The 13,082-nt window shown below is 36.3% G+C and overlaps 1 protein-coding gene across 2 annotated transcripts in view; it reads right to left on the reverse strand.

The window, feature by feature from the left end:
• Positions 1–13,082, reverse strand: part of CDH13 (cadherin 13) — a 487,393-nt gene that overhangs the window by 278,149 nt on the left and 196,162 nt on the right. The gene's annotated exons all lie outside the window — the stretch shown is intronic.

Raw genomic sequence — 13,082 nt, forward strand, 5'->3', positions numbered from 1 at the left:
AACTAAATAATTTCTCCAGCCTTTCTACTCCTTACTTTCTTACTTTCAAAGTTACTGCAAAAGGGTTCACATGGTTCATGACATAAGCAGCAGGGAGCCCCTGCTTGAGAAAATGAAGGACAAAAAAATGGCAGCCTCAGTGCATTTTGCCTCTAGCCCTTGATTTAATAAGCTGAGAGGAAAATTTCAGTCTAATTCCAAAAATATAATTAACACTGACAGTCTAATAAGAATTTTAGAAAACTGTTCTTTTGAGAAGCATGTGAAGAACAAATTATTTCTGGCTCTTACTTCTGCTGCAAGTAAATATTGCACTAGAATTCAGAAACATAGTATTGTACACATCTTCATCTGATATAAATTACATACAGAAATTATGATTAGTGAATTTGCTTAATTGGTTCCCAAAATTAAAAGACTGCTTGGGATTGGAAAGTTTTCTACATAATGAAACACGGTCAAAGTCTACTTGCTTGTCAATGAAAAAATGAGCTGGAGGATGCATCAGCAGCTAACATGTTCAGAGCTCAGAGCAGGTGACTGTGAACTACACCTGTATCTTTTCATCTGCAAATTTTCAAATCACCAAACTTTGTGGAATCTTACTTTAAAAAATAAAATTAAATTAAAAAAATAAAAAATAAACAACCCAACTCAGTCAATATTCTTCTACTTAAAAAGTGTATCCTTCTTCATCAGTCATCCCCTGAAGGAAACAATATGCCCATTTTTTAAGATTTCTCATTAACAATTATTATTTTTTTTTCCCAAAGCGTTATTGACTGTATCATGATTAGGTGTTTTTTTTTTTTTTTTTCTTTTCTGAAGGAGATAACATTAAATAATAATTACTGTAAGGTCCTCACATATATATATATAAATTGCTAAAATTCAGTAATAGCACTATATTCTTTTTTCAAAAAAATTAATAATCCACATATAATAGATTCTATTAATTCAAATTAATTTTCATGTTCCAGTGACCCTTAGCAAATTCACACTAGAAAGCCCAACAGCACAGTATTAATGGCGAAGTTGATTTATTATGTTTTCCTATTTACACAATTTCAGCATGCTCTGTATCGCTCATTAATTTTTATTGGTGATAATATTCACATAGATCTGTAAAGTTTTTCCCTTACATAGTCTGTGAACTCCTCATCGCATTGGTCTTTGAATGAGCCTGATGTAACCATTAATCCAACCCACAATAGCTCTTCAGTAACATTTAAGGGCTTATGTGTCAAGTAGAAAAGAATCTGTTTAAGAATGGCAAAACACCTGCTTTTATTATTCTGGTGTCCTAAAAAAAAAAAAAAAAACAAAAAACAAAACAAAAAAAACAAACAAACAAACAAAAAAAAACCCACCATACTACTTAGGTGATCAAACTATCTCATCCCTTTTAAGCTTATTGCGTAGTTTCAAACTTGACAATAAATAAATAAATAAAAATCCAAAGTTCCTAAAAGTTCTATGAAAATTACAGCCACTTACATGACAAAAAGACATGCTAACAGCTGTAAAGACAAAAGAAGAGTTTTTGTTTTGCACATGCATATTCATTGGCCAGTCTGGCTAGGTGTAGCTCCAGGATGTGCTTTCTCTCACCCAGTTTGAAATGACAGAAAGTAGAAAATAACACCAGTGGTGCTGTGGGACGACTTAGGGTCATTGTGCTTGAGGTGTTATCATGGGTAAGAGGACCTGGGTTTATTGCAGGAAATGAATATTTGCAGGAAACCAGCCTTTACTGCTTCAACTGTTCATGAAAATACTTGTCATATATTGTACATCAGGTCTGGACATGAATTTGTTAAATTAATATAGCCCCTGAATTCAACTTGCATCCACATAAAGCTATATCCACATTTCCTCTTCTTTTTGCAAATCTAATAAGTAAAAAATACATTAAGACACATGTTATTGGATTACAGGGATCACTACTACTTTCAATTTCTGGACATCATTGTTGTACAGACTTTTATTACCAAAATCCATTCTCATCTCCAGCAAGTTCAAATGAAAATATAAGTTCAATAATTTATTCCGTGTGTTGTAGAAATGAAAAGCAGAACTTCTGAAGCAGTGTGAAAATACTTATGATACAGAAAAGATAGACAAATTTAAACCTTGATTAAAATAACATTTTCCAAAGGTACTTTAACAATATTTCCTATAAATATGATTAAAGCAAAACTGCAGTTTATTGCTTCCAACAAGCTTGCCTTCTCCCTACAGTCTCCCAAGATGATTGCCCTGACCAAAAGTCCTTTCCACCTACATGGGAGTTGCTAGTTGCACCATTCTTAAGGTCAGACATCATTGTACAATGATACAGAAAAGCACTTGGTATGCGTTGAACAAATTGTTACTCCGTTGGAAGCGCTGACTGGTAAAGGCAAGCTTATAAAGCCTGAGCATCTCAGCTTAAACTGCAATTTACACTACATGAAATTGTTAATGTGTTTGCAAAACCTGCAATTGTTTTAAGAGATATTTCAATTCTTAGTTAGCATTTGTATAAATAATCCATTTCATTCAGCTGTTCTTCAGAAATATGAGAAAGGAGTAGAATAGAATCTGGAGGAACAACAATGCTAATGATACTTGTTGGCATAAGAGCAGACGAAAGTGATACACTTTCCTATAGAATTAATGTGTTCAGAGCAGCATTTTATAGATGAAAACTGGGCAAAAGAGCACATACAAAACAAATAGCATTGACCAAGAAGAAAGTACATCAGAGCCTGAGTGTGTGTGTGTGCCTGTACTCATTTGTTGCTATGCATTTCTGAGTATGTATGTGCATATAAATCTAAAATGGAGAGCTTGATTCCTGTATTTAAATTCTAAATATAGAATTTCCAGCAATTACATGACTTCATAAACAGTCTCAGAAAACTTAAAGAATATGATAGTAAAACAAAAATCAATGCTCTTTCTAATCTAATTAAAGAATATTGGAAAGCAGGTTAATCCATAAGTACAGTTGACTGAATTTTCATTTGCTTTTGTTTAAGCAATGTTTCAATGGCAGAAAGTAATTTTTCTCATTTTGACTGATTTTTAAGAAAGTAAAGTGGTCAGACTAGAATATTCTTTTCAAAAGATGGGCAAAAGGAAATTGAAGATTTTAATTCAACAATGGATTGGTGATTACAATGAAGTAATTCATGCTTTTTATGTATTTGACCCTGAAAGAAAAATAGGTCAATAGAGCAGAGTAACATTTACTTCAAAATGACATATTATTAACCATGATAAAAGACATCAGCTAGTCTTTAAATAAGGTAAGGGAAAAAAAAGTTTGCTCATTACACACTTAAAGCTACAAAGATACAAAAGTCATTTCATCCCTGTACGCTATAAATGACAGTTCATTTCTCAATTTCACAAATAGGGTTGCAAGCTAAGTGATAAAACTGATTAAACAGAAAGGTTAAAAAAGAAAGTTCCGTTTAGAGGGCAGCTGGGAAAGAGTAAAAAAAGTCTTGGGAAGGAATAGGAAAAATGTTTATTGAACTGAAATATACCTGCCGTCATATATATCAGCATCACACTCTTTCACCTACCATATTGATCTGTTACTATGCAGCAGTATAAATGTGAGAGAAAAACATGCAATTGAAAAATTGTCTATGTGTAATATATCCAAGAGCAAAGCAAGAGGTTACAATTAGTCATCACTGAAGAGATCCAGCAGTTAGTCAGAGGGAAGAAAATGACTACTGTTGTGTGTGTGACAGCTGTTTACTCCACCTTACATGAGCCATATGCAATGCATACTGTTTTTCCTTCTGGAAATACTTTACCAGTCATCTTTCCTAATGCCACTTTAACAACCCACATGTAGTAATATCAAATTTGTCAACAGTCCAGTCTACAAAATGTCTTTTATAAAGTCTTTCCTTAATGCAAGTACTAAGGATGACAGTATGATAGTCTTAAGTTTGTAGGTTGCCAGGGATAAGTTTTCTTCCTAAAATTTAATTCATGCAGATATTGCTCTGTATTCGACTATTGACTTACTAGTTGCATAATAGGAAACCAAAGAAATAACTTGGAATGAAACAGGAAAATGATTGGATAGAGAAAGAACAGTACTCAGGTAACAAGATGATCACATCCTAAGCTGTCTGGAAATTCACAGCTATCAAATATAATTCTGTAATTCTCTGAAATATCTTTACTGATTTACAGGAAGCTCCATGGCACTGCTCTCTCTACTGACTTCCGTATTCTGCAGAACTCACCTCCTTGCTAGTAATATATATTAACACAGCACACTGCTATGTAATGCTGGTTAAGTCTGTTTGTTTTACTCCTTAAAAGGAAACATTACTATAAGTGGATTTGAAGGGAGCAATTTTACAAATTAAAGGTACCAAGCAAACAGAAATCCTTACTCAGAAGATTAACTTACTAAGAAATAACTTACTCAGCATCCCCACATGGGGCTTTCTGGCTGCTCCCTGTTCAAGGTGTGCTCAGTAAAACCTCGTACAGAATCACACCCTAAACACGAGCATTAAAACACAAATCTGAGAATTTATTTGAGTCAAGAAAGTTAGAAAGGGGATGGATTTTTGAGTCTCGAGAAAGCTTATTTTGTTTTTGTAAAGAAGAGTATAATTACCCATTTAAGGAAAAAAAAAATATGGAAAGGCATGTAATATTGGGCATCATTAAAATCATTGGGCAGAGATGAAATAGCCGTTGTATTTAAAAACAATCCAAACACATTTTCCTTAAAAGTGAATCTAAAATTCAGTTAATGTATGAATGAAAAATTAGTTGTCAGTGTTTTATTTTATCTCAGTTATTTTACATAGGTAATTTACAGGCAAAGACTGACTTTTTTCCCCTCTATCTTCATCTGCAACACAGTTTAAGATATCAACTTCAGAGATCAAAGTTAACACAAACAATGTGACAGTTAAACTGTAGTATACTTCGCTGAACAGCTTCAGAGAATAAATTCTCCTCTCTTTGGTGCTCTACTTAAGGTCATTAGCATGATTTATTACAGAGCAGGAAATTAGGTACTGGATATTTCAATATTGGGTAGAAAGTGTAATTCCATCGTTGCCATAGAACTGCTATATCTCCAACAAACTTGTAACCATAGTAACTAGATTAGAAAGCATCCCTCAAATAGTTAAAAATTCTTTTATCCATATCAACGACACCAAACACTGCAAAATGATGGTAAATTCTTATTATTTTCCAGTTTTCCAATGCATCTGCTGCTCAAGTTTGACTCTTCTAAAATTTCTTAAGTAAACAAGGGAAGTTTGAAGAGAGACCTTTCAGAAAACTAGATAAATTTGAAGTGCTGTTTTCACGTAATGATTTGTTGGGATACCAAATACATATCCTTTAAAGAAAATTAATTTACTGTAGCTTAATAATTCATGAACTTGCATCAAAAGCCCTTTAATTTAATGGACTGCTGTTTGTTCATTTACATTCATTGCTGAGGTAGGCTGATATTTTTCCACGAAGTACAGAAGTGTGCTATCCCTTCAAGAAAGCCACAATCGTCATCTCCAATGGTCCATTTTGGTCCAGCTCAGCAGCTCAACTGTTACACATTTCCTCCAGTTCTAGTGTTCTTGAAAACCTCTTGCTATCTGTTTTTTCATGACCTTAAGCAGGCATATTATACAATTTTGACTGTATATTTATCAAACTTTGTATTCTCCTACTTAGAATACTGGTGAAAATTAATTCTTCCATGGGGACCAGAAGCTTTTTTCCTGATCTTCAGCCAAAATTGTACATCTATTTGCTAATATGCCAGTATTTTCCTTTGCCTTAAAACACTACCATCACTCTAAATATAAATAAAACACTCACTGTACTAAGCTGAACAAACTTATCTCAGATGTATATATTTCTGCCCAATCTAATTATACTAGTAACATAACTGGATATTTTTCCTCTAATTTTAATCTTTTTCCTAGCTGGAAGTTTATTTATTAAGAGTGACTTTATTACCTAAGAGCTGTTCACTGATATCAGATTTTTTCCCCTTTTCTGCACAACTTTCTTCCACTCTGTTTGCTGCTAGTTTATGGATCCTCATCTGTGGATGTGTCTTTTCCTGCGCAGATTGATAGACACATTTCTTCTGTACACTTTAGAAGATTGTTCTCCTTATGTGCCATCAAACCTTGATGTAAGAAGCCAGAACAATTTGTACCTGAGCAATTCCACTCTCTGAAAGAGGCCCTCACCCTGCAATGCTTCCCCGGAGTCAATCATTCCAGCATCTCCCTGATGGCACCGCTTTTTCAGCTGTCACATCCTAAATATTCTTGCCTCCTGGAGAAGGCAGAATTCTTGGTGATAACCACCTCCCCTTTTCTGAGCATACTCTTTGGCACAGTCTGATCATTTAGATCTGATGTGGCAATCATTTGAACACAGCAAAATGGACATAATTTGAACACAACAAAAGTCCAGTGGATTTTTCCTACACAGCTCAGACCAACTTCTAGATCTATAGTAGGGAATGCATTCTCTTGTTTCTGCATCATTTTTTGTAACTGATAAAGATTCAGAAAAAGAACTGATACTTGGAGTTTACCAGCTGGGGTGTTGGTAAGGAATCACACAGATTTCTCTTGGTGTTGGAAAGGCATTTAGTGGCATCTCTGTTCTGCACATTATTCTGTTCTCTGTCAGTGTACACCATTACCTTTCAGACCTGGACAACAATCCTAGCTATCTCCTTTCCCTCACTATCCCTGCCTCATCCCCCATTTTCTGCCTAATCTGCCTGTAAAAAAAATCCTCTTCTTAATTCAGCTCTTATTTCACTGGCTGATCTTGTTCCCTGTTGTCTTTTACATGTCCTTCTGTAATCTACGATACGTCTCTCTAGGTTTTCTTCAAAGATTTGTAGATCATGATAATCTCTCCCTTGTCACTTCTATCACCTTCTTTTCAAACTTTTGACTCAAGTTTGGCATTTTTTCCAGCTTCATCTTTAGTACTTAACACTTCTCTTCTGTGAGGCATATAATTTATCATATACAAAAAGCCTCAATCAGATATCCACTCAGAAATAATAAGCTTCCAGCAGCTTTTCCATCCAGTTATCTTCAGTTTCCTCTCCTCTTCAGGTTTTTCTATGTTTTCACTTGCCTTAAATTCACAAATTGGAGGAGGAAAAAAAGAAAAAAAAAAAAAAAAAGGAAAAAAAAAGAACACAACTCCTCGTAGATATTAAGAGATTTCTCTTCTGTTTGATTGCCTGCATTACCTTTTTCTTGAGCTTATGACAGTTCTGCCATCTAATTGTCATTTGGCAGCTATCCGTCCATTAGCACAGATGAAAAGCAGGGAGTATATATACACTCTCTGATATTAAGCATCTGAACAGTCCTGCCTCACCCCCTTTGTCTTCTAAAAGACAAAACAAACAGCCAAGCAACGAAGAAACACATTTTCTTACTGGCAAAACCCAAAGTTTTGCATTTTCTTTGTTCAGAAATTGTTTGCTAGAGAATCTCCAGGGTTCTTCTCTGTTGTTTTCCAGCCTTCACTGACCATTAAAAGTCCAGCCAATTTTTGCCAGCCCACTCATGGCTTCCATATCTTTTGTTAAAATAATTAAAATACTCATTATAATGAAGGGCATTCCTTTAAATTAAAGAACAGAATCACGGATTCATGATATATCAATCAATAAATCCATAGCAAATCATTCTGGGCTTATTAACACTCTCACTTTGCAGATGCCCTTCTCTCTAAAGATCTGTGTGAAGAGCTGGAACATGCCAACTGTCCTCACAATTACCTTCTGGCACTTTGAGCTCTGTGTTAGTGCAAAGATTAAACTTCAAAAAGGACCATCATGCAGTTCATCATCACAGTTAAAGTGTGTCTGGAGAGTGTCATCAAACAGATGCATAGAACCACCACTCTTAAGTTAATTGTAGAATACAATTAGTATTATTTAGTGCACTCACAAATAACCTATCACCATAATTAAGGATAATCCTGCACCCCACTGTTTTGTACTTCATTTGACTTGATGTGGACAAATAAACCGGAAGAGTAACATATGGAGAGAGACTAAAAATTGAATATCATATCCCTCTGCTTTATCAGCAAGAGCTAAACCAAACACATCAATAACAGTCAACAGTTGTAGCCTGGGCCATCTGGACACAGAAACCCATGTTACCAAGACTGTATTAAAATATTTTAATCTCCCTGTTCTCCCTCAAGAATGAAGAATAATATGAAGTTCAGATTTTGCTAAAACCTGAGATTTCTTTACCTATGAGCACAGCACATCTATGATAGTTTTTAACCTAATAGATACCCTAACCAACCTTATGCCTAAGTGGATATGATAGAAAGCCCGTAACAGCAAAGAAAACAGCCTCTACACTTGAATTTCCTTGTTATGCCAAGTACTTATTTGAACTTTTTAAATTAAAACAATCCAATTTTCCACTTGTCCAGTGCAATATCTCCTTCCTGAGTTATTTCACTAAATCCTAATGAATAAGGTCCTCTGAAATCACCATGATTTTCTTTTTTATGCTATTGTTTCCTAATTATGAAATATATACTTTTTCTCCCCCTGCTCTTCTATTTTTGCACATCTGCCCTGCACCCAGCCAAGTGCTAATAAGCAGCTCAACTGCTGGCAGCTGCTGCAATCACTTCCAAACAACCTTATGCATTTTCAGGCAACACAATTTTAGCATGAGTTAGGAAATAGAAGGCAGCCAGGACAGAGGAATAAATTAGATTGGTAATTTTCCAAAATAAATGGAAGAAAGAGAAAACAGTCAGGGTGCAACTGGAAACCTAACTTTTATGTGGACATCCAAACTGCACCACAAGAATCAAACAGAACTACTCATATCTGAAATTATCACTATCCTGACTAAATAAAGTGTGGGAAAGCTTTTATTTTCTGATGAGCAGAAAGTGTAACAAAGATAAGAACAAAACAAACGTCGTAATTGTTTTTCACACAGCAAAGTGTATAGTTATTCCCTCCACCCCAACACATTATTGCATTAGAATTCTTAGTTCCTAAATGTGTTTATTGCTATGTTTTATCACCTGAAGAATTTCATATTTCCAGAAGATACATTCCTTTAAATGTTTAAGTCAGAAATAAGCCTGACATGTTAAATACGTTCATGCCATTCCAATTAGAAATTACAGTGGCATGTTGCACTTCAATCTCACAACAGGTGGAGCAATATGAAGATCCAACGTTACATCACTGGAAACGCCACACAGAGCTGCTCCAGACCCTGAAACAGTGCTGACATCTCCTGCACCCAGGGACCTTCTGACCCTCTAGCAGGTGATGGAGTCTCCAGGCATATTTGGATACCTGCCACTATGTTACCATAAGGAAAGAATGCAAAACATCTGTTATCCTTTTTTTGTAGTCTCTCTCAGACACCAGACATGGCAGAAAGCAATTTTCTGAAATAGAAATTATTCTGAAAATGGCTGCATTGAGTTGGAACTAATTCATTTTTCCTCACTATAACGCTTGACCAACTGAGTCAGCTGTGTTCGTCCTTACAGGAAGCAAGTTCAATATACATGTACGTTTTTATTATAGCCAAACTGTATATTCCTTCTCTAAATTTTACTCTTTAGTTTCCCTTTGAGATTTTGCCAATGGAGATGGAGACATAGCAATATGGGTTATGAAAATACAATACATATATACAGTATTTATGTCTGTAAACTTATGGGTTGCTCTGTATCCTATAGCTCATACAAACAGGGTGCCTGACTATGTCTGAATAAAACATGAAATGCCCCGCAGTGCATACTGAAACAAAATTTTGCTGAAGTTTGGAAGCGTTTGTTTAAATGCTACAAACTTCCTTAGGTACGGTCTTTTCATAAACCTCTATATTTTGTATATATATATATATATATATATGAGGCTAAGCAGTACAGAAAGAACAGGGTTCTCATAGAAAAATTGTCACAGTTCAGCTTGAGTTGACCCTGGCTCCTGGCTGAGTCAACCATGGCTCACAGGAATTTGAGCATGAACCCCCGTCACGGTGGAGCTCAGAAGGACATTGTTCACTGCCTTGGACAGACGAGGTGAGCCCCTGAGGTGTGAGAATTTTCCATTCCCTTCACAGCAAGCCTACACAAATCCTCAGCCCTGACTGCTGGCAGTTACATGACAAAAGTATGGTCCAGAATGTGCTTTTTCTTCCCTTTCATTTTTTAAATTCTATCATAACATGCAAATTAGCCTAGTTAGAAGCTTGGGATCAGCATTCTTTGTTAGTTTTCTCTTCCTCCAAGCACTACAGAAACCATAGCTAAAAAATATGCCTGCAATGTCCCCTTCACAGTGCTTACAACAAAATAGAGAGACAGAAAAGTTCAAGAGAAATTCATACACATCAGTAGCTATAATTCATCAGCCCATGCAGTACCTTGTTGAGGCTTCTAATGGCAAGCCCCAAAATAATGTGGAAGAGGGAAGTAATTGTGATTCTTTTGCCTCACAGGAGTGTGCAGAATTCTTGTAAATTCATGAAGCTACATACAATTCACAATAAACACCTAAAGTTAAATGAGAAAGATGATCAACCTTTTCTGCAAGTTGTGGCTGAAATGAGTACATGAATTGGGTGTCTAAGGTTCTCTAGACTACTACAGACTTCATCGTGCAGCTTATAAAACAATTATTTTAGGTCTTTATTTTCAGCATTGACTTCTACTGAATTTTTTATTTAAGGAACAATAGACTGTCTTTCCTACCATCAGTATGTCTGAGACTCTAAACCTTTTTATTTATGCTTTATTAAGCATTCAGTTGCAAATTACTGCAGTTGACCTAGAATGTTTTATTCCCTTATTTTAAATATCTCTGAAAGTTTTGTCTCACTCATCACTTATTCACTCTATGTTACTCCTTGCAACAGACTATAGCCAAAATAGTCATCTAGATACCTAAATTGGAAATATACTGGGGAAAAAAAAAATATATATATATATACATATATATGTAAAGACTTTTTAAATTGATGACAGCTCAAAGTATTTCAAGGTGCTGATCATTTGCAGTTCCTATAATTTAAACATCAGTTGAGAATAGGTGTCTCAGGGCCTTTGAAAAACAGACTGCCAGATGCTTTTATACTTCTGTGTTTGTACCTCATCTACCGCATCTAACGTGTGATCCCTAACTAGCATTTCAAGAATGATAACAAATAAAGATGACAAGATGCTAGGAATACATTTAAGTACAAACAATATCAGATTCATCTCATTCTGTTTAAGGAACCTCCATTACCAGGACTATCATCCTAAACTACTAATAAAAATACTTAATGGAGGCAATTCTAGAGGCAACTCAGACCACTTGAGATCTAAAACTTTAAAGTAATCACAGGCAGTAGGGGAAGAAGGAGAGTGAAGGGGAAAAATAATCAATAAGAAAAACAAAAATGACTGCAGATCTGTGTATAAGTAACCTTCTAATTCTCTCACTCCTTTAAAACTGTGCAACAGAAATCTTAAAAATTAACTATTTATCACTAGTATATTAAACAACAATATCAAGTTATTGATCATTAATTCTCAAACACTGAAACATGAAGGGAAAAGTTGAGAAATATCTTTAAATAAATTATTCAGAGTGAAAGGGTGAAAAAATCTTCAGAGATTATTCTTTCTTTGTACTGAACGGAAAACAATCTTTTCTAATTATTCAAGTAACTGATTAGGTACCAGCTAGGAAGATTACACATTCCAGAGAAAAATTTTGCCCTCAATCTGTGCATATAGCTCTAGTAATCCCACTGGTAGGAATTGCGAACATACTCTACAGCTATATAGGCCATTATGCCATTGTCATACCTACTAAAATCAGAGCAATGCATAGGATTCCTGTTTCAGAATTGCCATTGTGCAAAATATATTAATATAATTACAACTTATGTTGCCTAAGTAGCCATTTTAATAGTTATTTTCTTTTTCAATTTGAATGATTTTGTATTCTAGCTGTATATCTGAAGTTCTGGAAAAGGGGTTCACAGAATCACGGAATCATCTCGGTTGGAAGAGACCTTCAAGATCACCTAGTCCAACCTCTGACCTAACACTAACCAGTCCTCCACTAAACCATCTCTAAAACATCACTCCACTAAACCAAGCTCTACATCTAAACGTCTTTTAAAGATCTCCAGGGATGGTGACTCAACCACTTCCCTGGGCAGACCATTCCAATGCCTAATAACCCTTTCGGTAAAGAGGTATTTCCTAATATCCAACCTAAACCTCCCGTGGAGCAACTTTAGCCCATTTTCCCTCAACCTGTCCTGCCAGGCATGTGGGAGAACAGACCAACCCCCACCTCGCTACAACCTCCTTTAAGGTACCTATAGAGAGGTACCCTGAGCCTCCTTTTCTCCAGGCTGAACAATCCCAGCTCCCTCAGCCAATCCTTGTAAGACTTGTTCTCCAGGCCCCTCACCAGCTTCGTTGCCCTTCTCTGGAATCTCTTGTGCACCTCCACATCCTTCTTGTAGTGAGGGGCCCAAAACTGAACACAGTACTTGAGGTGCAGCCTCACCAGAGCCAAGTACAGGGGGACAACCACTTCCCTAGACCTGCTGGCCACACTGCTTCTTATAGAAGCCAGGATGCTGTTGGTCTTCTTGGCCACCTGAGCACACTGCTGGCTCATATTCAGCCGACTATCAACCAGTGTTCCCAGATTCTTTGCCAGGCAGCTTTCCAACCACTCATCTCCCAGCCTTTAGCTCTGCTTGGGGTTGTTGTGCCCCAGGTGCAGGACCCAGCACTTGGCCTTGTAGAACTTCATACAGTTGGCCTCAGCCCATCGGTGCAGCCTATCCAGATCCTCCTGCAGAGCTTTCCTACCCTTGAGCAGATTGACACACACACCTAACTTGGTGTCATCTGCAAACTTACTGAGGGTGCACTTGATCCCCTCATCCAGATCGTTGATAAAGAGGACTGGCCCCAGTACTGAGCCCTGGGGGACACCACTAGTGACCGGCCTCCAGCTGGATTTGACTTCATTCACCACG

The sequence above is a fragment of the Aythya ferina genome (genome assembly GCF_964211825.1).
Source record: "Aythya ferina genome assembly, chromosome: 12".
NCBI lineage: Eukaryota > Metazoa > Chordata > Aves > Anseriformes > Anatidae > Aythya > Aythya ferina.